At 35.4% G+C, this 25,036-nt stretch overlaps 1 protein-coding gene across 1 annotated transcript in view; it reads right to left on the bottom strand.

The window, feature by feature from the left end:
• BRINP3 (BMP/retinoic acid inducible neural specific 3) overlaps positions 1–19,149 on the bottom strand; it is a 505,257-nt gene extending 486,108 nt beyond the window's left edge. Inside the window, 1 exon segment of the mRNA XM_020984424.2 lies at positions 18,637–19,149. The gene's annotated coding sequence lies outside the window, so the exon portion shown is untranslated.
• Positions 19,150–25,036: the final 5,887 nt, after the last annotated feature.

The raw sequence follows: 25,036 nt of genomic DNA, 5'->3' as shown, positions 1-25,036 counted from the left end.
TTATTTTTTGACTCTAAATAAATGTTATAAAATGGGATTTTTCTATAGACTATTCTCAATCAATTCTCAATCAATCTAGCCTTTTCAATGCTAGAACATCTCTGGTCAAGCCACTTGATTGTTTCTCCTGCTTCCCTTCATTTCTCTCTCTCTCTCTTTTTTTATTCTGTTAGGGAAGATAACTATGGAGTAGTTTTGTTGTTCCTATCATTTTAAAGAATAAGTAGAAGTTGGAAAATAGATGGTCAATGAAGAAAAATCACATATTTAGTCCTTCATTTTTCCTTCTCTAATTCATTTTCACACATAAACATAAGTGAGTGACTCTGTGTATATACATACTCATCCTTATTATATATACATTGAACTTGTGATTTCATTGGCATAGGAAATTCCTAGATGAAATCTCTCTCTCTCCCTCTCTCTCTCTCTCTTTCTTCTCTCTCTCCCCACATATTGTTGAAAATAAATAGGAGAAATAGGATTGAAAAAGACAATACATATACACAACTGTTTTAAAAATATTTTCCTAGAGGTCATGTGCAGGATATCATTCTGCCTTAGACTTCATATTGCCCTTTGCTTTGTAACTCTCTAATGTAGTTATCATATTATATTAGTGATATCTGTATTAATGTTTCCCCCCAAGCCCCCAAGATTCATGAGAACCTGAACCCTGTCTTGAATCCATAGTCTGGTAATGAAGCCCTGCCATGAATCAAACTTGTCACATTGTCACTGTTACCCCTCATTGTTACAGCTGTAGCCATTGGTATAAATATTGAAATCTTCCCACAACTGCTTTGGGTTGCACCACTAGGGGGGCCTCTATCACATGTATTCTTGCTTGCAAACCATTTCCTTCACTTTGAAATTAAATTTCTGTTTCATTCCCGCTCTTTTGTCTCTATCCTGCTCTGTGAAACTCCAGCCACCCGTTAAAGGCCAGTTCCATCCAGTTGACAGTATCTATTGAAGATTCTAGCATAGTATCTTGACAATACAAAACTGATTCAAGACAGGGTTTAGGCTCTCATGAATTTTAGGGACTTGGGGGGAAACATTAACACAGATATCGCTAACATAATATAACTTCATTAGAGAGTTACAAAGTAAAGAGCAGAACAGGTGGGGAAAGTGTCATGGAGGAGGTAGCTTTGGCATACAACATTTAATTCTAAGTAGAGCTTCAACAGGCAAAGAAGGGAAGGGAGGGTTTCCAGGCATAGAGAAATGCCTGAGCATGTTATGGCTTATATTCAGAAAATGGTCTATTTGTCAAAAAGATGAGTCTGTCTGCAAATGGACCAATTAGTCCTTAAATATAAAGAAACATTTATGGCCTTTCAAAATAAATTAGATTTATTGACTCTGTCTTCAGGGAAACACAATAAAACAAATCAATGATACTCAACAGAAGGTGCTGCTGAGATAGTCTTTGAGAACATGGCTTCATCAGTTAGAAAAGAAAGGACAGTTTAACTAGATCTCACCTGAGCAAGTGTTGTATTTTCTTTTTTATTCTACTTATTACAAGAAAAAGTAACTCCATATTTGCATCTTCTCTTTCAAAGTATATTAATGTTTCTGTTTTGAATGGCAGATGTTTTTCCACATTTGGCATGGTCTAATAGCCACACTTATCTTGGCAGTAGCCAATTTGTTAACAGCTTGGCTTCAAAATATAATTTCTATATGCACAACTGATTAAAAAAAAACAACAGAGCAGTAGTATGAGCCTAACTAATACCCCAACTAGGAATGAAGGATTGCAGAAATGAACATTTGTGGTCAAAGTGGCCTTGAAAAGGAAAGAAACATAAGGGAAGAAAGATGGAAAAGTTACTGAGAGGAATTCTTATCCATTGATCAGCAATCTGTATTCATTAATCACCTATTATGGGCCAAACACTGCGTTAGGCACTGAAGATACAAAGAATAAAATCTACTCTCTCTGGAGAGACAACATACACATATATTAGCATATAGGGAATAAATATATGCAGAATAAATATAAATACAAGGGAGAGAGAAAGGACACTAACAGTCAGTGGGATGGGAAGGAGGAATAAGGAATGGCTAATGTAGGAGGTGATACATGAGCTTCATCTTTAAGGAGGAGATGGATTCTACAGTAGAGATGAGGAAGGAGTATATTCCAGAGATGTGGGATACTAATAAAAAGTTATGGAGTCCTGTGATGGAGTGTCACGTGTGAAGTATGTCAAGAAGGCCCACACCATCAAAAAGCCAAGTTGGGATTGCTAAAAATGTTTAGTTAAATTCTTAGAAGGGAGGATAAGATAGGAAAAAATATACTCTGTTTCTGCATAAGTTGGCTAATAAACAAAAGTCTATGTGCAAAGGTGCTGGTATTCTACAACTAGAAGGGAGAAAATCAGAAAAAAAAATATAGTTGTTTTTAAATAACCTATGATGACATTGAGCTCTTTAAAAGAGTATCCTGGAGGGCAGGGATTATTTTTTTTTTGTCTTTGTATATACAATGACTAGCTCGTAGTTAGACACATGACAAATGTTCAGTGAATGGATGAATAGGAAGAAATGTACTGTTTCATGCAAAAAACAAGGCTTTCCTTTTTTTTTTGTAAAGTGAAAAGTTGCAACAAATATTAAAACTTCTCTGTCTTATAAAAGTAATAGTTTCAGATAAGTGTCAAAGTTGAGGACTGTATACTCATCGATTATCAATTACCTCTAGACAAATGCAAAGCAACATAGACTCACTTGATTCAAGTTCATCATTTAGCTACCCTTGATTTGATACCTGTGTATTCTTAAAGAGACCACAGATATTTTATTAAACATGCAAATTACTAATAACCATTTGAATAGGATCTTTTTAATGACAGAGTTGTGAGTTTCTTAGTGGAAATTATTTAAACAAGTATCACTCAAACATTTATCTCAGCATTACAAAAAATGACAGCTACAGCTAAAATAGCATATATGCAAACAAAAAGTGGTACAAGATGGTGAACAGAAAACTAGTCTGGAACTTAAAAGATTTGGGTTCTCATCCCAACTGTGATACTTATAAGCTCAATTACTTTAGGACAATTCTGCTTTCCAGGCTTCCATTTATTTCTTCATCTTTAAAATAATGAAATGTCATTAGATCAAGTCATAGTTACCCTCCAGCTCTAACATTCTAAGATTATATAATCTGTATGTTAATGTTAATAATTTTATTAAAAAAGCCAAGGATCAAACATAGATTCCCAAAGAAGAATAAAGATCAAAAGCTGTTCATTTGGGGGCAGAGTGAAGAGTGGAATAGAAGACAGTAGAAAATTAGAAAATATTGATATATCAGTGTGCTTTCTTCTACCTATAAAATTGTTAAGAGGATGATCTCTCTCTCACACACACATACATGCATACACACACACATGCATACACACACACACACACACACACACACACACACACACACACACAGATGCCTTTAATGAAAACATGGGCAGGGAAAAGGAAGTGCTTTCACAGATGATTTTCTATAATAGGCCACATCTGCAGAAAATCATGCAAGTATCTATGAAGTGCGAAGAACATAGCTTCTACTGTGTTTGTTATTTGTTGATTACAAAATGCATATGACTTGGTTTGGTAAAGCAAATCTTTGAAATCTCTACACAAAGAAGGTATCTCTTAGGTATAAAATAAGTCTATGATAGATACAACCACATAACTTTGTACAATTCCTCTAAGTATTGGCATCAAATGGTGATATGTGGGAACACACTCACTAAAGGACTTCACAAAGGATGGATGCCATTTGTCCTGGAGGATGCTCTGTGCAAAATATCCAAATATAAGATGGATTTCTTATGAATGGCAAGGTTATTCAGAAGCTCCTATTTGAAATGACATTGTGTAGCCAATTTCAAATCCAAGAATACAATATGGACTCTCCTAAATGAGATTGGAAATCACTCAAAAGACTGGCTTAGCAATATATATATATATATATATATATATATATATATATATATATAATATATACATATATATATATATATATACAATATATATATACATATATATATATATACATATATAATATATATTATATATACATATATATATATATAATATATACATATATACAGGAAAAATCAAATGAATAAAGTATACCTTATTACTCAGGATATCTATATTATACATGTGTGTAAAAATACAAACATACATACATATATATGTACATATATTATATATTATACAAACATGCATACTTGTGTGTGTGTGTGTGTGTGTGTGTGTGTGTGTGTGTGTGTTTAGAAGATAGACAATGAACTGAGGTCAGAACTGAGTAGGAAGGGAAGATTTTGTTGGATTTTATTTGGAAAACAGCATAAGTCTATTTGCCTCAAGCTACTCCTAGCCACAAAACCTATTTCTATATCAATATTCTCCTAGTGATGCTATTATATGGCTGTGAATCTTCAAAAGCCATTATTTTAGGAAAATCAAAGTCACAGGCAACCCAAAGGGAAATAGAAAGATATTGTGGATAATTAGGTTGCAGTATATTAAAAATAATGAGTACATATGGAAAAAGGGCATAAAAATCATCAAGGACATGGTAGTCATATATAAAGAAAAACATACAGGGGGAATACAAAGTTTGCACTGATATCCATGAAATATTCAAAGGACCAATGGAAGGTCTTTAATGGATTATTAGGTATTCCTCTATAGGAAGACATGTATGAGAGAAAATTGCAAAACAATAAAACTTATTAGCACATACATTAGCTGAGGGACCCACAACTATTAGATTCCTCATTTTTGAAGTATTAAAACAAAAAAGAAGTGACCAAGTCACTCACCTTAAAGAATCCTCTGTCTTATCAGTTAATAACTATTGAGATGCTTATATGTTTTTTTTCAAGTATCATTCAGGCTACATAATATGATTTATACTATTCATGCTATATTTTAGCCATTTTTCTCCCACCTCATCAGTATGTTCCTTTATCCTTTCAGTCAAAAAGCTCCTACTCCAAGCAATAAACTATCTAGTGAAGGGTGTTCAAATATAAAATGAAAATAACTAAACAACCAAAACTAACCAACCTCTGACATCTTGGAACTTACAAATGTTACAAAGGCTTCTATTAGAAAAATTAAAAGTCTACGTTATGACAATTATTCTTATTTTGCAATAAATAGGAATGATATTAAATGCAGAATTGAAAGAAACTGAACAGTTCATCTAGTCTGTCTCATTTTACAGAGAAAAAAAACTGAAACAGAGTTGAATGGACTCGCCCAAATATCATTCATCTCTAGGTCTCCTAATTCCTCCTGGTCCAGTAATCTCGCCCAAATATCATTCATCTCTAGGTCTCCTAATTCCTCCTGGTCTAGTAATCCATCAACTACAACAGAGTGCCTCTGTACTGCCCAAGGCTGATTCTATAAAACAATTTCATAAAATAATAGTTTAAGTCTTTTGCAAGACTCTAAAACATGGAGGTTTAGATCTAGGAGGGATATTAACAATGATCTAGTCTACTTTCCTCCTTGTAAAGATAAAGAAAGTGAGGTTGTAATGCTTTTGGACAAATATTTAGTTACTCTCTAGTGACAAAACCAGGAATAGAGAGTTGATCTCTTGGCAGCTAACCTGGTTCTCCTACTACCATATCCAAGCATTTTATCACTATGAAACCTGGGCCTAAAGTCAGCAAAATCTGAATTCAAACCTAGCCTCAGAAACTTACTACTTGTGTGAAACTATGCAAGTCCTTTAACCTTTGTTTGCCCCAAGTTCCTCATCTGTAAAATGGGGATAATAATAGCATCTACCTCTTAAGGTTATTGTGAGACTCACATGAGATCATTGTTGTAAAAGTGTTTGGTATAGTACTAGTCACATAGTAAGCACTATATAAAGATTAGTTATTATTATTAGTCAAATCTCATTTATGAAGCATCCATTGTTAGGGATGAAAAAATAAAATATTTAACATCTAAGAAAAAAATGAGTACAGATAATGATTCCATAAATGTTCCTTCTACCTATAATCATCCTCTTCAGTATTTTTCCTTATTTGTCAATGTTACTAGTATAGATGAGAATTTGAATTTGAAAAAAGACAAGGCTGTAAATTCCCTCCCCAAAACAGGCGTCTCTTAAATTCATCCATGATAATACTGGGAAATATCAAAAAAGCAAGAAGTATAATTACCACCAGTATAAACTCATTGTACTTTTCCTGTGGTGATGACATTATTATCACAATTATAGTTGTAAAAATGCAAAATATTTTCCATTCCAACAATTTCCTTCAGAGTTTCTACAGCGACCCAACATACTTCACATGAGGAATAAGTTAAGTTCCTCTTATGAGGAATATAGAATAAGGGATAACATATTTATTATCATATGGTAGATTCTAAAAACATTAAAGTTAAAAGTGCTCTTTATTTCTTAGATGAGAAGTCAAAACCAGTGATAATCCTGGATGGAAATTTGTTTTTGCCTAGCACTAATTTTTTTTGCTTAAAGAATTGTATTTTTATGACACTTAAAGTTCAATTGTTATTTCTAACATCTCTAGGAGATGGATAATGCAGGCATTATTCCCAATTTTGAAGATGTAAAGACAGATAGGTTAAGGGGCTTGTCTGTGATCACACAGGTAAGAAGTACAGAAGCCAGGATGTGAATGTAGTTATTATGACTTTAAGTACTGTATTCTTGCCCTGTGCCATGCTTATTTATATTCCCTTACAGAATGTAATTGCTCGCTAACATTTTGACAACTTATGTTCATTGGAAGTTACCTCTGGGTACTCTGATAATATCAATAATGAATCATTTTAGTATAAGAGCTTACTCACAGAATGGAAGTGAGAAGCATCATATGAGTTGATCTAAATTACTGCAAACAAATCACCATTACTATAAACATTATGGAAGACTGCACTGAGTAACCTATATGCAATTTAGAGAGAGTGTAATGCTGGAGGTGTCTGACCTCTTAATTTAATCAATCATATTATAAAATGGACCACCTGCATTACTATAACCTCCATTTCAATCAAGAGAGTAACAAAACCTGCCAGTGTAAAAATTATGCAGGTGGTGGCTGGTGATGTGAGGCATGATATTTCAGTAAAGAAATGCCTTGCAATATTTTTTCCTGAAATACAATAGCAGATTTGTGATTAAGGTCAGATTTCTTCCTGGCCCCTAACAGACTGGATAATGGAAGTGGATATGAGGGTCGCTTCTAGCACGTATTCACTGAAGCACAATTTTGAAGGGCTATCATCCAAAAGCTTGGGAATATATTTGAAAGATATTTTTATAATCCTAATTGATGATTAGGTGATTAGGGGATAAGGAAAGCAGGCAGCCATAAAGGTGTTGTTTATCTATCACCATGGAAAGCTCAAATAAACTGAATGTATCCAAACCTTTCTGGACACAATCTATCCTATATTTGGTTTAATGTATTAACTTGTAGGTTTATACTACTTATTACTCTCTGTATGCAGTCCCATGACTAGAGAATATATAGAAAAGAAAATATTTTAATTGGAAGCTGTAATACTTTTTATAAAACATTTGTCAAGATTCATCTTTTTTTATTTAGAGGATAATAAAAATATTTCCCATTCTTTGATAATATCCCTAGTGCAAACAAAGCTAATACCTTCTCTCTCTCTCTCTCTCTCTCTCTCTCTCTCTCTCTCTCTCTCTCTCTCTCTCTCTCTCTCTCATAAACATACACACACACACACACACACACACACACACACAAGCAGTGTTTATTCCTAGAGTAAGAAGACAGACATCATACTAGGAGGTAAACTATATAAGATTAGAAGCTATATCTTACTAAATATTTGTAAATTCCCACATTTTAACTATATGTTCATATAGTTGTATTAAATTGAAATATTCCATCACTGACCAGAAATTTCTTCAAAATGATTCAAGTCAACTGATTTTATCAATTCAGTGACTACCTGTCATGGATCTAAGCTCTGGAAAGAGTCAGTTATGTATTTTTAATTAAAGTCTTATTTTCTTATTTAAATCATTATTTTTTTTGGAAATAAAATATAAAGAGCTAACAAGATTCCTACATTTTTCACTAACACAACCTATGCTGGTTCTGTGTCTTCTGTTTATGAATGGAAGGGATTACTACTACTGCATTAATATTTACTATTGTAATTTTTCTATGTTTGGTTTCATCAGAAGAATTAATTGAGGGTCTTGTTTTGAAAAGCAGTGTAAAAGTTCAGACTTGCTTTAGAATTGCACTCATGAAATCTTTTAAGTCATTTAACTTTGCTAAGCCTGTACATCAGTTTCCTACTCTTTATTTATTTTGGCTGATGAGGCAATGCAGTATCCCTGAATTACAACTTTAAGTGTTTTCCATCTTAATGAGAGTTAGTATTTCTCTGGGGAGTGAATAGTGTTAAGGGAACTAATCTCCTGCTTGATCTTGTCAATAAAATCTTGTCTCACCAATAAAAGGGAACTTCAGTGTGAGCATCTGACAGTGGGACTGATTGGGGAGGATATAGGAAGGTGGATGAGACTGAGAAATATTCCATTCCTCAAAATCTCTTTAGCACAAATGTGAAACTGTTCTTAAAGTCAAAAAACAGTGGTACATCCACCTTAACAATAGGAAATGATAAAATAAAAGAACAAGAAAAATGTACTTTAGTAGCTATGGCTCTAATCTACAGGAAGTCTGTCTCATTCCCTCTTCTAATGACTTCCCTCCATTATTTCTCATTTATTCTATATATAGTTTGTACAAATTTGTTTACTTATTTTCTCCCTCATTAAATTGTGAGTTCCTTGAGGGCAGGGGCTACCTTTTGCCTCTCTTTGTATCCTCTGCATTTAGCACAATGCCTGAGACATAGTAGGTACTTAATATATTCTTACTGACTGAAATCTGACTTGAATTAAGCACAGTGGAAAACTGATTTAAAATTTAAGAATAGAATTCCTATAGTCTAGTCACCATCAGGTTCAACTGTCTGGATGCATTCCAGTTTGTTTATGTCCTGCCTAAAGACAGGCACCCCAGATGTTTTCTGATCAGGTCAGTGGATGTTGCCTCCTTAGTCATCTTTCAGTATAAATAAATTTCAAAAGCTTTCATAGTTGCCATATCACACTGTTGCCTAATATTGAGCTTAAAGTCCACTAAAACCCCATAACTTTTTTTAATATGGACTTCATGTAGCCATATCTTCCTCATCTGGTGCTTGTAAAATTAATTTGTTGAACCCCAATACAGAACATTATATTTAGCTCCATTAAATTTCATATAATTAAATGTAGTTTCTCACTTTAGAGATATTTCTTCTGTCCTATATTCCAAAGTACTACTTCTCTGCTGTGTTTATATCATCTGCAAAATTTTATTGGCATGGTATCTGTGCCTTCATTCATGCCATCTATTAAAAAAAAATAAATAAAACACACAGGGCCAAAGCCAAGTCCCTGAAGCTCCCCAGTGTCTGGATTACTCTCCAAGATCTGTACACCTGATCCTTTGCTTCACAGAATAACTATTTCAAAACAAAAAAATCCATGGACTGAATTTCTGTTATAGGACCCTAGAGACTCCATCTACTCTAACCTCCTAATATTGTAGATTTGCACCTAAGCTGAATCTCACAAAAGGTTAAGTGACTTGTCTAAGGTCAAACAATTAAGTAGAGGTGGAATTGTGACTATGCAGAATCAATATGAACTCCTTTTCAATCCAGTGATATTTAGACTACACAACAATAAATTTTGGCTAAGTAAAGTATTTTCTTTTTTGTCTTCTATTATCAAAATCAAAGCACAGCTCTCTTAAAGATAAAGTTCCAATGGAATGAGTCGAAAACTTTTGACAAGAGAGAGATCAATAATGATGGCAAGTGTATCCAGTGTGCCACAGATGAGATGTTACTGGAAGAACTTTTGCAGCACTTTCAAAACTTTATGGATTCCATAGCTTCCTTTTGTAGTCATCCTTCATTCTCCTGCATTCTACAAATGGGCTTCTCCATTACTCTGATGCCATAGTGACAGCTACAGGAATTTAGCCCCCCTCCCCCAATCTTAACTTTTGTTTAGGTATAACATGTAATAAAGTTAAACTGTAATATCAAAACCTAACAGTAGATGCTGCTAATAAATTATGTAAAATTACCTACCGTGCTTAAATTCTAGGATGTAGGATATGTGAAATGAATTCACATCACTAGTACTTTAAGGTCAAATTTCAATGAAAAACTTACTTAAAATAAAACCCATCTACATATGCATCATTCTTTTGAGATAGAGTGGTAGACTCGGACTAAAAATTGAATTGTTATTCAACAATAACCATTCTGTCAAGAGATATATAAATTAAAGTGGCTACCTTAGACATGATTTCAGCCCTTCTATGGCATTACACTCACATCACCCCAAAATTTGGGAGGTGTTTTTTTTTTAGCTCTAAAAGACAAGAGGTTCAGATTTGCAGCAACCAATATATTTTTCACATCAGGACTACTGGTATTTCTCATTAGACAAGTTTGACTAAGCAATAGGATATGTATTTTTTGTCTAAATGCAAGTGGACTGAATATACTCTAAATCTCCAAGAATAAATCAGTGGCCAATTATTTATGTCAAATGTTGCACCAAATTTTCTTCTACTTGTAAACAGAAAATCTAAAAAGTCCTGGATATCTATCCTCTTCTCCTTGTGTCCACATTCTCCACTCCTTCAGCTATGTCACAGAACAGGAAGAAATGTGTGTGAAAATGGAAGAACCTATTAAAATAATCTTTCTCAAAGAGAGTGATAAGAAATGTTTGGGGAAACAATTTATCTTAGATATAGAATTCTTACTCCAAAAAGCTGATTATGAATATCATTTTTTTTAAAAAAGTAAACATATGAAATCAATTTGTCCAATGGATGAGTAAATTAGGAGTTGTTGATACTACTCAATTTGATATAATTGGATAGTAGCCAATTTATTATAAAACTTCAGCAAACTCCAGTCAATTAGCTGTAAAATCTAAGAAGTAACATAGCATAGATACAGCTGGCCTTCAAGTTAGGAAGACCTAAGTTCATACCCTACTTCTGATAAAAAATAATTATGTGACCCTGTGCAAATCACTTAGTCTCTTAGAGACTTATGAAATTTTCTAAGACTATAAACTGAAGTTATTAAAGTACAATGTTAGAAGGGAAGAATGAGAGGGGAATCTTCAAAGGGAATTCTCCACACCAATAAAATCACAGGTCTCAATAGACCTGTCTTACTAAGTAGTTGTGAAACATATCACCATTTTCATTTCTTTTTTTTTTCTTTTCTATCATAAATGCACTAGATCTAACCTATTTCACTTGTCACTCTTAGAGTTGTCATTGATATAGGTATAATGTTTTAAGTTAATAACAACATGATTTAATAGAATTGCTAGTTTTAAGTGTCAATCAGAATTTTCCACAAGAGTAGTCAAATGGGAGTAAGTATATAAAGGTAGTAGCAATAATTTTTTTTGTTATTTATCTCTACCATTTTCAAAGTTCTTCTTGGTTCCTTGGTTTTCAGAGTTGGTAGAACAAAGAATTTAAAGATATATCTTCATCATAAAGATATATATGTAGAATTTTAAAATAGTATTTATATAAAATTAATAAAGCCTTTAAGAACACAATAAAAGGAAAGATAACTGTTTGATGTTAGGTTGTTTTCATTAATGACCAAATGACCAAAATACTTAATGCAGTTTCAAGATAAAACAATAATTTTTCAGTCATAATCAAAGTGAAACCAATCACTGGTTTCAGATTTCTGAATTCTGGCAAAAAGTGATATGATTCACATTACATAAAAATGAAGATTTGATCTTAAAGTAAAAACACATAGGGATGCATATATGTGTCCACATGCACATGAAAAGAAAATAAGACCCTTAAGGTAACTAAGAAAAATAAATTTAGGTGAGGAGTTTGTTTTTAGTTGTTTTAAAATATTCAGATATTTTTCAGTAAATTGGACATTTTCAAAGGATGGTGACTAAGGTGATAACTAATATGGAGAGATGACCCAAAATTTTGAAGGAACTAAGGATGCTCCAAGCTGAGGAAGGGAAAATTAAATAGGACTATTAAGAGCTGTCCTCAAATATTTAAAGGTGAATAAGTAATTAGATCTTTTTCTATAGTGCTTCAGAAAATAAAATCAGGATTAATGAGAAGTCACCAGAACACAGATTTCAGTTGACTATTAAGAAAAGCATGCTCCTTAAATAGAATAGAACAGGGTCATTCATAAAGGAGTGCGTTTTGCATTTCTGGAAGAGCTCAATTCCTGGACTAAATAGAAGTTTGGATTTTATTGCCTCTCTTCCAATTCTAATATAAACAGATTATAACATACGATGGTTACATAATGGCATCACTTTTATGCTTTATACTAGTAATGGAAATCAAGCCCAGATTTACTGGTAATTTGACAAAATGCTATAATGGATAGCATGCTGGACTCAGAGACAGAAGACTTGGTTTCAAATCCTATCTCTGATGGTTAGTAGGGATATAGTCATAAAATAAATGACCTTTCTGATTCCTCGCTGAATCATTGGAAATAATAGAACCTGAAATACTTACCTCAAAGAATTGTTGTGAGGCTAAAATGAAATAACACATGCAAACTTTCAAGTGGAATATAAAGATATATTATTATTAGCAATTAGAGAAAATATGTGAATTCTAAGTGTTAAAAAAAAGATAACTGGTTTCTGTTCATATCTTATATGAACCCAAAGCTATCCTACAAATAGCAACTTCAAAGTCCAACATAAATAGAAAAAGCATTAGCATTAACATCATATATTCTGCCAGAAACCACACATCCAATTAGATACAGTCATCACAAGTGTTTGTTAAAGCAAATACTTTTCTCTTTCTTACAATTATCACATTTAACATAGAATTATTTGGTGAATTAAATTAATATCAATATTCTATGAAGCTAGAAACTTTGCAGGCTTTTTTTTTTCCCTTTTCTGGAAATGCTTCCCCACTCATGCTGCCTCCTCCTCCACTTTTTGTTGTTGTTGTTTGTTTGTTTTGGATTTGTCTAAGCTCTACAATCAAATTCCTAACCACCAACCAATCCTACAGGGTAGTTTTCTTATAGAAATCTTAGAAACAGAATCATTACTTATGATATTTTCCAATCATACTGGAAATAAACTTTTAACCGATCTAAGTGTCACAGATCCAAATCCTAGAGGCAAGATTCAGATTTTTTTTTAAATTACCTAACATACTCAGTTACAGTATATCTTTTATGTTACGTAAGAAAAAAAGAGAGGGTGGAAGAAAATGATTGATATATGGAGTTAGTACTTGTGAAATCTTGAGGGGACAACTTAATTAGGAAATTTTACTCTTAGGCTATTAAACTTGACTATTTCTAATACTGTTTAGAAAGTATTAATATCTGATAAGATTGATTCTTCATGCATATAAATAAACTTGAGGGGTTAACTGACTTCTTGGAATTGCAAAAACATGGTATTAAAGAATATAAATCACTTGATGATACTTTCATCTCCTCCCAAAACTTTCTGGTTTATTGTTGTACCAACTCTCTTTTTGACCTCTCTTACATTGTGGAAGATGACATTATCTATTTATTTTCATATTTGAAAGAAGTTCTTAAAATTTGGATATTAAAAAAGATGTCTTAAATATAGATGAGTACAAAGGTAAATGCTGCCTGTAATGTATAAGTTACGAGGCAAATAAATGTGGTTAACACGTGGCCAGAAAGTGGCTTTAAAAACAGTTGGTTTACTTAATACAATCTTTTATTTTGAAGCAGATTCAGTTCAGGGGAAATTTTTTTCCAGACTGTTTAATATGTATAGACATAGCCTGAGATGTTATGGAAGCAAGATTAAATTATATAGGGACAAGCATTCTAACATCAAGAATCAGAATGTAGAAATGTATACTGCTTTGCCGAAGACAAGCGTATATTTCAACAGTTCAGTATCTCAGAAATAATTTTTCAAATTAACAGTGACAAGTATCTGTTAAAGTGTTTTTTTTTAATTCTGCTCAATCTGAAATGGTTGGCTACTACTTCTGCAGGAGCATTGAAACATACCAACAACCTTCTCAAATAATTTTCTTAATGGAATTTAAAAGGACTTTACTATATAGGGATTGTTCCTTTTGTGATTTTATAAATTATAGCCCTACAATACACTTCAGCGTAATGTTCACATATTTATTAATTCATTAAATCACTAAATATGGATTTTAAAGATTTTTGTTTACTGGAATGTGACAAGTTATTTCTCTTTGCCTCAGTTATTTTAGAGCATCTATGTCTGGATGTTCTTAAAAAGGCCCACACATCATATAATGCAATTTTAAGTGCTTAAAGAATTCCCAATGGAGGAATTTCAATTAAAAATATCACACAGCCAAAAGTATGTTTATGTTACCCTCACCCTCATATCTCTCTGCCCAATAGCTATTTAAAACAGCTTTTTAAATTTAAAACAGAATTTTTTTCCCCAAGGAAAAAACAGCCCATTCATTATGATTGAGAAGGAAAAGAGGAAAAGCATAAATAATTCCACTCCATGTCATTCTTCATAACTATATTTACAACACTTAAGCAGAAATAAACTTATGTCTAGGAGACAGAGATGCTGGTGCTAGAAAGACCTAGTAGGTCAAACAAATCATTTTAAAATGTAGTATTTCAGATCTCTTGCACAATAAAGAAAAAGCGTAGAAGTAAAAATTGGGCTTATTTTAAAGATAAACTCATCAATTTATCAGTTATAGGTTACCTGGGAAATACATAATAATGTGAAACAAGTAAGCACTGTTTGTAATATGTTTCCACTTCAAAGTTCTGGTAAAGAACAGATCCATGGCTTATCAAATAATTGTACTTCAAATTTGAGTAACTGATAGCACTGAGAATAGGTAATTGGATACAAATACCTTGAAGCAACTGCTCAAATGTGCCCAAAATTGATAGTGGTAAAAGCTTCTGAATATTGCTGACAAGGTTATTCAATGACCAATATTAAACCCTACAGTTAATGTTTATTTCCCTCTCCCCCCATCTTCCACAACTAATGGATCTAGTATCCTTCTGGGCAGCTTTAACAGGAGGGCCAAGATTAAAATTAAATCACTGGAGAAAACTATGACTAAAACCAATTTTTATAAATATTCTTCAACTATTCAGGAGCACAATATATTTGCACTAACCTACATCTTAATTAAAATTAAGATAATCCCATTAAATCCTTTCAAAACACTGGATACATTCTCTGCTCTTTCACATCAACGCATTGTAAACTTTAAAATCAAAATGGAAAAAAGTAGTAAAAAAGTTGAGAACATGGTGGAAGTAAACTACTATTACAAATTTAAATGGCATCATCCAATTTGATGAATGAACTGATGCCACTTGATACCAAAGGCACCTTATCTGATAAGTGTCTCATTAGCTAAATATAAAGCATTTTCTAAAAGATTTCTGGAATCCAAAAGGTTTTCCTTTTCAAATTGTTCAAAAATGAGAAAATGCAAATATTTATCTGAATATGAGATTACCTCATTTTTCCCTCAGCTCTCTCACCTTAAGAACACATCAACACAAATCATCAGGTTGATGTCTACAACCATAAAGCTCCTAAGAAATCAAAATCCATCTCATTACATGAGACTACTAGAAGGAAATCAATATCAAGTGCATTGGTAAAAGTGAATGTTTAACATTGGACACCATCAAATGTAACTATATAAAGCAAAAAATGAAGTTTAATCTGGTCCAGAAAATATATTTCTTAAAACTTTCAGGTAGATTTTTGAAAAGAATGCCAAACCAAAAAAATGGTTGCAAAAGGGAAAACCCATACCAACTTGATCTTTAGTATTATAGGCTGAAAATGTCTGCTTGAACCCAATACCTTTTTTTGAAGTGAATCCAGTAAAACTGTTTGCAACCAAACAATATTAGATTGACATATGCAAATAAGAAATGTTAAGTTTACTATATTTTATCAATATATATTTCTATAGATTTTTTATATTTTAGAATCACTTTTTTTATCTAATATCTCATTTTATTCATATGACCCTCTGAATAGCAGGTGCTATATTCTTCAATCTAACAAATGACCAAATGGAAATTGGTTGACCAGAAAGGTGAAGTTCATGCTGACTAATTAGAGACAAAGATATAGCCAGCATAGTGAGAAGAGTGTTGCATTAGAGAATAGAGGTTCAAATCTCAGCTCTGTCATTTACTGTCTCTGTGACTTGGTACAAGTCACTTAAACTCTCTAGGCCTGCTTTTCCTCATTTCTAAAATGAGAGGATTAAGTTAAAAATCCTTCCTGCTTGAGATCTATGATACTGTGACTAGAACTGGCCCCATTAATTTTCAGCTGGAAGGGTCCTTCAAGATTTTTGAGCTCAGTGTCTTCATCATACAGTTGAGGAAACTGAGGCCACAGATCTAACTTCCATCTGCTATCCTTTTTTATTAGGCATCAATGCCTTCAGAACAATGCCTTTTCCTAATTTAAATAGAAAAAATGGGAAAATCATATCTAGATAATCATCCATCTTTAAGTCAGAAAAGTAAAATCACTTCCTGTTAAAACGAAGTTAAGTGAAAATTTGTTCACATTTTTGACATGGGATGTTACTTTTTTATAACTGATACCTCTTTATAGCTATAATAGTTCATTAGAAGGAACATTCAGTTATATGAGTTAAATTTAGCGATTATTCTTCCTCTTAACGTCCAAAGGAGAAATTAGAATGGTGCCTTTAAAAGTTTTTAAGATAAAGTCAAAACCTTCAAACCATTAAATAGTTCACAATAAAATGAAATGTTGGCCTAAATTGAAAATGAAAGCTTTGAAATGTCAATAAATATACTCTGTAACATTATTGAGAAGAAACAGTAACAAAAAAAAAGACTATATCCTAAAGGGGAAAGAATATATTTTTTTAAGAGAGGTGGGGAAAAGAGTCAGCATCCAATGACATTGTGAATAATAAAGTTAATCTGGAAGGATGCTTCTTTCCTTATCCATCCTCTTCCCAAGAGCTGACTCCAAACTTCTTTCAGCTGACTTGTGTCCCATATTTTTCTTATTTTAGTTTAAAAAAAACTAGAGTGGAAATACATTGTTTGCAAAAGTGACAAGTGTTTCTATTATTATGCATTTGGTCTCTTAAAAGAAAATGTACTATTGGAGTATTAATTCACATTACATAATCTCATTAAAAGACATGTAAAATGAACCATTTTAAGATTACATAAATCATGTTTATCCAAAATTGGAAAATTGTTAACATTCTGGTTTGTAAAGAAAAACATTTCTCCCCCTCCCCTAGCCTAATAAACATATTCTCTATAATAAAAACACCAGAAGCTAAAGTGTTAAAGGATTGGGGAGGAAAAAAAACAACAGTCATTGATGAGGTTCTCTTTCCAGTAGGAGTAAGAACTATCTCTTTCATCAAGCTCAGTCAAGTGTTTTAATTTCATTAGTTTGTCCTAAAAGGGCCATATTTATCTTTATTGCTTGAATGTTCCTATCAGTAAGTATTAGAAGCAATAAAGTTATTGATCTGGGATAGACATCAATAGATGTAATTAGTAAAAGTATTTCTTAACACAAATCCACAGAATGCAAGATCTTAGATGAGAAACACCATCAAAACTAAAATGAAGAGTTTTGCAATTAATTCTTAGTAACAGCTAGTGTCCAAATGTATAGTGCTCTATAAAATCTATGCAGTGCAAAACAAGAAACAAAGGCACACAAAATTAGTTTTAAGCAGCTCTTAAAATAGTTCCCTGAACAATTTTATGCCTAATACTCTTACTTAACACTCATGTCATGTCATTGTGATATGAATTTTAAAAAGCTTTTATTTTCCTAGTGCCTAGATATTTTTTAAAATAAGTTTTTAGTAGTTTTATCCACTGAGGTTAACTATAACATTGCTTTTCATAAGCTAGTCTTTTTCTTGCCATTTGGTAATTTAAATATTTTGAAATATAACTTTTATATAATTTGAGAATAAGACATGAAAGTTTCCACCAAGTATTGCTTTCAAGTTTGTCTTAGCTATTACTTCAGGATAAAGGAATGGCTGGATTTCTTTACTAAGTTGTTCTCCACTTGTCTCTTACTTTAAGTTCATCCGAAGAAATACTTTAAGTGTATTTCTGTACTAAGACTCTAGGTACATTACAGTCATGCATCCCATTCCTGAATTCTTTACTCCTTTCCTGTCCTGCCCCTCCACACTCCTAAATTGCCATTTGGATCTCTCCCCCTCCCCCAAAGGTGAGGAAGAAAACATAGTTAAACACTCCAACAGATGCACAAGAGATAAAATATGCATGTTAAGATTCTATGCATCAGAGTAGAACCGGTTCGGGGGGGTAAAATCTAGTACTGATGGAAACAGAAAGTCAATGCAGAATGGGTCTCACACACAGGCTAGCTAAATGTAAATGGGAAATTCACACTACAAAAGCCAGATCTTTATCCCTTACCTGCTCAAATGCATGATGTCAAACAAATCTAAATACCAGAGACAGAAAAAAGAGGGGCCAGAAAACGAGGCTCCTGTCTTCCAACCCGATGTTTCTCCTTTACCTCGCTTCTTACACCAGCCTACACATAATTCATTACTTCTGTTGCCTATGCCTGGTTAGTACATTTGTAAGTGATGCCGGGAATAATTTGCAACCCAGGTCGTCTCTTCCTTATATCAAACAGCCTTTGGGCAGCTCACGCAGCTGGAAGTATACACCTTTGTCTTCTGAGGGGAGTACAGGCAAGGGAGCGTTTCCCCTGAATGTTCCCATGAGAATTGCCACGAAGGAAACAGAAGGAGGGCGATTCTAACCTCAGGTTTCAATATACTGCTGCGTCCTCAAGAACTGGTGCAAAGTAAGAGCCTCCTAGGTTTGACTCTCAGGGAAGAGGAAGGAGCACAGAAAGCCAGTGGAGACTCAAACTATCTGCCTTCCACTGCTTGGCTGCAGAACCAGCTGAGAAGCCAGTAGCCAAGAAGCACCACCCCCTCTCTCCGTAATGCCAAAGGAAAACACACTTCGAATCCCAGACCCTCCTCCTTTCCACCCCCGCCTCCAGCAAGTAGAGGGAGAGACACAGAGACACAAAGAGAGACAGAGAGAAACAGAGGTGGGGGAAGCAACTTTAAAGTGAATATTCAAGGCAGTAATGAACCATTAGCATTAGAGGCAAACACGTTTTGGAGCTCTTCCAGCAGACACCTGGCTTTTAGAGCTCCTCACAGATCTAGCTAGAGCTTTTGCACAAAGTTGGGATTTATGTTTTTCCCCAGCATTTCCTGTTCTGGTGAGAAAGAGGATCAGGGAGGGCACCGAGATCATCGTGGGATTGAGCCATGGAATTCAATCCTGGGAGACTGGCATGAATTCAGACCAACCCAACACAGCCCTGGTCAGGTCACTGCAAGCAATCTCCTCAAAACATAAAGGTGCTCACAGACTTCTGATTGCCCAGGTGAAGTCTATATGCTGGTATGGAGGGTAAGGAGGAGAGGCTAATCTTCCGCCCGGCCCCGGAAAGGCTGGCAGTGGAGCGTGTCAGAGAGTGCTGTGGAGAGGAGCGGGCATTCCTATCTGCCGACGCGCCCGGTGCTCGCAGGCTGCAAATACCCAGCGAGTGGGAGCTGGCGCCCGTGGCAAGAACGGGCCGTCCTGGGCTCAGGAAAAATAAAAAAAAATAAAAATTAAAAAAAGATTACGAGCCTGGGGGCAGCAGGGCAGAGCCATTCTTAGGTCCGGGCATCCCCTCCTCCACACCCAACCAACATCTTGCCCACGAAGTCAGTGAACCAGTCAGTCTGACTGACACCTTATCTATCCCTCGCGCTGCTCACACCCTGGCGAGCGTCCAGGGGATCGTTTATAGGCTCTGCTCTTAGCTGCGGGAAAACCTGAAGAAAGAGAGTTGCCTGTTGCTAACCCTCTAAACCTCAGTCTCCCTTGCAGATTGGAGCCTCTCCCAGATGCAGTCCTAGGAGGAAGGGTCTGGGGGCGGCAGACCACCACACAGCTACTGAAAAGCACTTACCTAAATACAGCACGTCTAGAGTACAGTATATCTAGTTCTTGCCAGAGGAGAGACTAGGTTAAGCAGAAAGCGTCAGACTGCTGAAAGTTTGTTCCCCCTGACCGGTGCGCAGCAGCAACAGCAGCAGCAATCCTCCAACAAGAATACTGAAGTGGTTAATTGTCCTAAGTCCTGGTTGCTCCAGCTGAAGTCAAGAGAAATGATCTCCAAGAGACACTCCCCTGCTAGCTAGGCAAAGCTATTGAATGAGCAAGACCTCGACCATCCCCCGAAAGAAGCAATGGGTGAGGGGCGGTGGGGCTTAGATTATAATGTCTCTGTCGGATCCTAGGAGGAGACCAAGGGGAAATAACCCCTTTAGTCCAAAGTCTGGGAATGGAGCTCCTGGTGAAGGGAGCACCTACACATCTGGACTTGGGGCTTTTGAATTTGAACGTGTCACTTGACTTTCAGAGACCGCTAGAAATGACAGAAATGCAAAGGGAGGGGAAAAACCCTAAAATGATATTCTCAACTCCATTGATCTTGCTAAAGGGGTTCTCAAAGCCCTCGGGGTTTTTTTTGTTTTGTTTTGTTTTGTTTTTAATAGGAGGTACGGCAGAAATAATACAAATGCACATGCATACATTATCCATCCAGGCAGGTTTTGCATTGAGTGAACCCTGTACCTCCCACTAGATATTTGAAGAGATTTATATACTCAACATATCCACAGCAGAGAAAGAGAAGATAATCATAATCCTTCAGTTAAGCCCATAAAATTTTCAAACTGCTATAGGGGCCACCTCCAGGTACCTGTTCAGCCTGAGGCTTTTTGTGGGGGTGGGAATAGGAGTGGAGGATTAGGGGAAGAAGAGTAGTGGAGGAAGTTAGGGTGATCAAATTTCTCAAGTAGGGACTATTTGACTTTTAGTACAGCCAAAATAAACTTGTTTTATTTAATCAACTCTCACCCTCACCCGGTACAAGATATCCCTGTTCCCAATTCTATGCACCACCAGATAAATGCATGTAACATGAAATGGAGGGCAAGGGACCCAAATATTATAACTAAATTATGCTATACGTTTGCTACCCACAGCACTTCCTTCTTGTGTCATTTGGAAATGAGTAAAAATAAATGTCCTCAGAAGTCACATTCTTTTACATTCTGTTTCTTATAATTTTACTCCTTGTGGTTCTCTAATCCTAAAGCCTTTTCCTGAAACCCTGAGTACATATAATGAGGTACCTTTACTTCAGTCATATAATTGGCTCAGAATAACAATGTAGTGACCTGAACAACCTTCTGCAGATCAGAGGAAGTAATGAACTTTCTCAGACCCCGTTTTTTTTCCCCCAGAAGGGCTTTATAAAGCTCCCTTAGATGCACACATGTAATTTGACCTTTCCCTTAGCTCAAATGTAAGTGCCAAGAAAGGGTTAAAGCACAGACAGGCTAGAGATACATCTTGTAATGTAAATGTGAACAGAAGTGAATAAGCAAAAACATGTGAAAATAGTGGGAGTTATTGAGTTACATGAAGTACGATTTGGTGCCCATATCTGACTAATATGTTAATTAGTTGATTTAATTAAAAATCTTTGAGTTCTCAAAGTGTCAAAGATTTTTTAAACCTTAAGAAACAAAGCTTATTAAAAAAAAATCCTTAGCACCAGTAAGTTTCAAATAACATACAAAGGGAATAACTTACCAGAGGAAATTTCAGGAAGCAAGATGACTGTGAGAAAAATGCATCCAGAAATCAAATAGACATTCCATGATGCTGCAGATCAAGCTAAAGGAGTGATCTGCATGGTGGTTGGACTTAGAAATAATCTGCAGTTCCTTGTGGCATGGAACCAAGTATAAGCCAGATATACAAGAGAGCCACCAGACCCCAAACAAAAGGAAACAAAAATGTGAAGAGGAGGGGAAAAGTGGATTTGTGAAGATCCTCAGGCAGTAGAAGTGAATAATTATAGGTTGTGAATCCCCAAGAGGGGGGAAAAGAAAGAGACTGTGAAAACCCAGTTAACAGAGGGAGGAATACAGATAAATCTGCCCAGAGAAGTAAAAGGATGTGGGGAAGACAAGGAGATAAAGAGAGAACTAGTGAGAGAGGCTGTAGTCATCCTGATAGATATAGCAGCAGGAATGATTTAGGGAGCCAGGGAGGATCCAATGAGAATTCAAGAGAGGACAGCCTCAGAAATTCTGCACTGCTCTTCACAATCTCAGTTCCTCTCAAGACACCTGAGTTGTGATCATTATTAATAGGACTAATAGGGTTCAGTCAGTCAGTTCCTTTTATTTGGGATTTCCCTCCAAACCCTCTCAACCAGCAGCAACTTATTGCAGGAGGAGTGTTGGGAAAAGAAACCAACAGAACCAGCCCTTACTGACAGCAGCCCTCCAGCTGGCTCCATTCAATGATAATCAATCCAAGGGCAGAGAACGTGGAAGAAACCCAGAAGATAAGAAGGAGCTCTAAGGGCACAGAGCCTGATAGGCTTAGAGAAAGGCAGACTTTGGGAAAGGGAAAGTGACTAGTTCCAGCAGTCACAGCAGCAGCAAGCAGCAGGAGCAGCAGCAGCAGGAGCAGCAGCAGCAGAAGCCTGCTTCTTGGGTGAATCCCATTTGCAATCCACTTAAAGGGATCGCCTTCTTTCTGAAACCACAATTGCCCTTGTGAGGAAAGGATGGGGGTTAGGGGAAAGAGCCTATGGTTGTGCTCTAGGGAATTCCTGGAGACTATCCCTTGGGAGCTGGAGCAATGCCGTGATCGAGGCTGTTCCCTTTCCCTTCCCAACGCCTCTATTTTCTCTTTCGTGCTTGGTTACTAACGAGAGGGAAATTAGAAATGGCTCTCTACTGAATGTATTATCTTGAAATTTTCCTATCGTGATTCCTCAGCCTGAAACTGAACAAACGATTGTATGATCGATTGGGTAAGATTAGCCTTATTCCTTCCCCCTCCTCCACTCTGATCCCCAGTTCCCTTCCCGCCCCCCCCACCTCATTACCTTCCTATGCCCACAGTTCTTTCATTCTCTGGTCTCTTATAATTGCTATTTTTAATAGGGGATTCAGGAACTTCCTCTGCCTCTCTTGAGAATAGATTCCCCGGAGGATCTACCTAAATGACAGGAACTGGTAATTCTGTTGTGACTGATTTATATTTGGCATGATTTTCCTTCTTCCCTCCTTTCGCTAACAGAAGATCTCTCTCTCTTTCCCCGTTGGGTTCACTCTTATAGCATGGATCTGTATAAAGAGCTCTTTGGGAGCCTTTTGCCCTCCCCTCGATCTTCAGCAGAACCCAAAGCTTTAAGAATTGTGCATCTCTCTCTTTCAGGAGTAAAAGGGAAGAAGGGTAGGGTGGAAATTGATTTCTTGCAGAGACTGAGGCACTGGATGATCGAGGGAATAAACATTTGCCCTGGTTCAAAATGTTCTTGGTAAGTAATCTTATTTTCTGCAGCAGAGAAGAAAACACACCGCTTCTCACACCTCACACCCCCAGCTAAATCCCCCCCCCACACACACACACACTCAGCCTCCATTCATTTACTAGCTTTCTGCATGTAAATCACGAGCTGGGTCAGTGGAAATTTTCCTTTTCCCCCTTCCCAAGATCATGGCTAAGTGAAAGAAAGAATTTGAAAGGGATTTTTTTTTTCCCAGGAGACTTGCTCTCCTCGTTTAATGTTCTCTGATAGCCTGTATGGGAAATAAACACAGACGCTATGAAAAGCCAGTTCTTGGTAGCCTCTTGTGTATTTATTTAAATGATGTCCTAAATTTCTCCGTGGTTCTCTCCTCCTTTCTTAAACTGAGTATGGTTCTTTGGATTTGTCCTATTTCTACTGCATTAGCATGCCTTGGCTATGTTGAGAAATACCTTTTAACTCTTCAGTCAGGACCATAAATGAGCATGCTTATTTTTCCCATTGCTTTTAGGTAAATGAATGCTATAAGAAAATACATTTTAATGTAAATCTTGGTTCTGGTTCTATTTATTGGATACATGTTAGTAGTATTCTTATTGGTCATTTGCATGTTCCAAGGATACCTATAGACTTAGAAAACCCTTTCATGAGTCTACAGCACCCCCAGCCTGTAGATCCCCATTATGCTAAAAAAAAACTGTAATGGACATTTGTAGGAGAAAAAAGCAAATGATAGTCTTTGATTAAGCTTAAATTAAAATGTCCACAAAAATAAGTTTTGGGGTAGCAAGTTTTTAATTACAGACTGGTTGGCTTTTAGAGAATAGTGTTTCTGTGTTGAATGTGAAGAATCGAAAGAAGAAAAAAATAGTATTAACCTAAGAGAATGAATTTCACAGTTGACTTTATAGAATGTTTTCATGGCAAAGCATTATTTTGAAATAATAGTTTCTCTCTATTGTGAGATATGCTTTCCCTCTCTGCCCAAAAAGCTAAATAAAGGGAAAGCTAGCAAAGGTCACTCCTTGCATGAACCGGATAGTGTGAACCTTGCCTATGATTTGATTTTGAGCATTAAAATTTCATTGACTGGCAATAGACTTTGTTCCAGTTAATCCATGTGAATATTACCCATTTTCTAGAAACTATAAAATCCCAGAAGAGAGTTCTCAGATTATGTCAGCAGTGCCAAGTAGTGCATGTATACCAATGCCTATGGTGTTTATTAGTGTCAAACTTGGCAAACTCAAATAAAAGCTTTTTCCATGAAGATAGTTTTTTTTTGTGTTAATATTTTTTTATTCTTTTCTCCTTGCTAGGCTTCATTCCAATCCTAATGATATCTTTGGCCAGATTTGTTTCTGCAGTCAACTCATTTTTATCAAGAGGGCTTTG

This window comes from Phascolarctos cinereus, unplaced genomic scaffold (assembly GCF_003287225.1).
Source record: "Phascolarctos cinereus isolate Bilbo 61053 unplaced genomic scaffold, phaCin_HiC Scaffold_5;HRSCAF=322, whole genome shotgun sequence".
NCBI classification, from domain to species: domain Eukaryota; kingdom Metazoa; phylum Chordata; class Mammalia; order Diprotodontia; family Phascolarctidae; genus Phascolarctos; species Phascolarctos cinereus.
The sequence above is the reverse complement of the archived record's forward strand: the minus strand, read 5'-3'. Positions and strand labels throughout refer to the sequence as shown.